The following is a 3284-nucleotide window of genomic DNA, read 5'->3' as shown; positions in this document are numbered from 1 at the left end:
CCGAACTGCTTGGCAGCTGGTGACTATTTTTGTTCCAGAAGATTAGAATTACTTTTCTTCTTCTTCTTTTTTTTTTTGATTATCAACAGTCAATGGTAATCATTTTTTAAAGCCGAGGAAGATAGAAAAGGAAAGAAGAACAAAGAAATAAAGAGTGATGTCACGGCACAAATGATATAATGTGGGGGCTAAGATTAGGAATCCCTTGGGCCTGCACCAATGGGTTAACAAGGCGTAAGGAAACACAAAGTCATAAAATGCTTACACCCGACTTTGGGAAAAACAGATTGGCATGCCAAGAATAGGGAGGCACAAAGGTGCCAAGCATAGGGAGGTACAAAGTTGCCAAGAATAGGGGGGTGCAAAGGCACCCCAAAATAGGGAGGGGTTACTATACCGCCCAAGATAGAGAGGGAAAGGCAAAGGCCCGAAATTGAACCAACGCAAAGGTGCCAATACATGGGAATAACAAGATTAGATATTCAGGGTGAAAGCACCCCAAGTTTAGTACCACAGCAGAAAGCTGCTTTCATAGGAGAATAGGGCCAGGGCAGGTAAATTGGTGTATTGGACTTTGGACCACTGCCCTGCAGGCAAAACAGCCCAGAGCAGAGATGGTTAACGAAAGAAAAGGTGTCTTGTTAACCCTGAGGTTACTCCTCCTATCTGTCTCATCCCCTAGGCTGGCAAAGATAAACAGGCAAGGCGCCTCCTCTCTGCTGTTAACAACCATCTACCCATCTGCCCGGCACCTGGATTTTGTTTTATATTGACCCAAACCCCAAACACTGTATATCTTCAAGACCCCCCTTTTCCCCCTCACGTCCTCAAGTTAATGTTCACAGTTTCTTTGTCTCTTTGTACATGCCCATCACGTTTGTAAGCCTTCTGATCTGAATAAATACGAGGCAAGGGCCCTTATTCGGGGCTCTTGTCTTTTTCCCTGGACATTAGCCATCTCTCATTTTAATCCTCCATCCGCTTTTTTGCTAAGAAGAAAGAGAACTTTAGACTTAGAGTCTACGACAATATAATAATTTGCATTTTCCAAAATTTCCAATTTCAAACATTTCCTAATAAATAGGTTTACAGAACGTGAGGGGTTGTGGTTGTTTTTTAGTTTTTAGGAGACAATGGACATTCCATTCTGTTGAGAAGTTGTAAGCTCCATGAAAATCTGAGTTGTATGTGAATGTATTATTATTAATCATTAAAATGACTTTTGAAGGAGTTGTATTTCTTCTCCTGGCTTTACAAAAGAATGAACTGATAAAAGAAACTCAGCAGTTCGATACCTAGAGAGTAACACAGCCACGTAGGCTTACGCGCCATTTTGCAAAGGGTTTCCCTTACCTCACTGACTCCGGAACCCAGAACGTTAACCAGGTTCCGCTATCGCTCCTTAGCAGTGCATTCTGATTTAACAGAACTAAACAGAAGTGGTTTAATTGAAATCGATTGAGGTTTTTTTGAGAGTGGATGCTATCGACTATATGACCTTGGTTGTGTTGGCGTACCTGTTTGGGCGTGGGCTGTGTGAAGCAACATTCTCCCTTGTTAATAGGGGGAGAACGACTGGGAGGGCAAGGAGAGAGCCTAGCAGGCTGGGGGTTAGATGGAGGACCCGGTACAGAGAGGTCATGAAGTTGGTAAGTGACAGAGCCAAGATCTGTGCCTGGATAGTCTGAACAAGGTCTCCCATGTTTTTCCACTCACCTCAGGGGTTCTCGTTGCCCCTCGGGGCCGGGCAGAGACTTGGCTTCCTCAGGAATCTTTCCTCCACTTGTGTCTTCATTGTCCATGTTCTCATCTCTCCCCGTTAGGACTATAGGCCCTGGGAGGCATGAATACTCTCCCTTTTTCCCATTTTGTGTGCCCACCATATTATGAGGTTGTCAGGAGAGGGGTTTCTGTCCCTACCAGGTGGCTGAGGAAAATGGCGGCCTGGGGATTTGCGGAATACTACAAGGCCACCCTCTGTCAGAGCCAGGGGTCGTACTTAGCTTTTCAGCTCTCGTGCTGGGCTTCTAATCTGGAAGAAAATGCCTTAGCAAGGCTCCTTACAAGCAATTGGGGGCCGGTGATGGAGTTCACAGAATTCTAGAATTGCAAGAACCCGCAATGGTTATCTGAAATAAATGTCCTCATAGAATGGGGAGGTGGCATAGCCAAGGCTGTGATGCATGTTAGCAGAAAGATTGGAGTAGTGAGAACACGGAATTAGCCTGTGTTCTTACTGATTGACGTACGTTATCGAGTATAAATTATTCAGATTTGAACCAAGTGGGTAATGCCTTTACTATCATTGTCCTTGGCCCGCATGCAAAGACTAGTTTTATTCTTAGTGAAACCTATTTATTCTGCTTGGTGCGGGCCCTTATGGGATTGCTTTATCAGGTTTTGTTGTTGTTGTTTTTTTTAAATCAACTTTGCTCCCTTGCAGTCCCCTGGACCTCCCCTCCCCGCCACAGTCGTCCCTCCAGCCCCCCAGCCCCTGTACCCCCCACGCTCTCACCAGCCCTTTGTTTTCCTCATGGCTGCCTTCCAGCTGGGCTCCACACACCCCTCTAAGGCCATTTCCTGGCTGCATCCTGAACCAGTGCAGCAGTTGCTAAAATATTAATGGCTCCCTGTGTGAAAAATAACACAGTGAAGCCTGCTGTAAATTAAAATTGCCAGGGAGGTGGAAACGAAGCAATGGAAGACGTTAAGCAAAGTCAGAACACGAACAATGGCCTTATAAGGCAACGGAGGCAAAGGAGGGTATCTTAGCTCTGCTTCCCTTTCACGGCACCAGGCGTCGCCACGGGAAATGGCAGGTGCGTTGGCTGGGATTCACCATCTTGGCCACCTTTGGTTTTGCCCGGCTGCCTGCTCTCCTGGGTCCACGGGGGAGAGGAGGAGGGAAGGGCGGCACAGGTTTGAAAACAAAAGGTAAACTGTGTGGAGAAGAGGAATAGGGGCTCCCAGAGTTACAAGTGCATGTGGCAAGCTGGTGGGAGGGGGGCTGAAGGAGGCTGATGGCAAATCAGGTTAGGTTCAAAGGCAAAAACGTGGTTCTACCCTCGGTCCGGTCCTTAGTGAAGGCACTTAGTGCTTTATGTCTTATTAGATTCGCCAGCCAGACTCTGTCCTTGCCATCGTTGTCGTCCCGGTGCCTCTCACGGTGCTTGGTGCTTGACACAAATCACAACGCTAAGTGACATTTGCTGAACGGCTGGCGTGAGTAATTGGGAAGGAGAGGGGCAGACAGCAAAAATCGACCCTTAACATTTGCAGCGCAG

Source organism: Acinonyx jubatus, chromosome E4 (assembly GCF_027475565.1).
Source record: "Acinonyx jubatus isolate Ajub_Pintada_27869175 chromosome E4, VMU_Ajub_asm_v1.0, whole genome shotgun sequence".
NCBI classification, from domain to species: Eukaryota; Metazoa; Chordata; class Mammalia; order Carnivora; family Felidae; genus Acinonyx; species Acinonyx jubatus.
The sequence above is the reverse complement of the archived record's forward strand: the minus strand, read 5'-3'. Positions refer to the sequence as shown.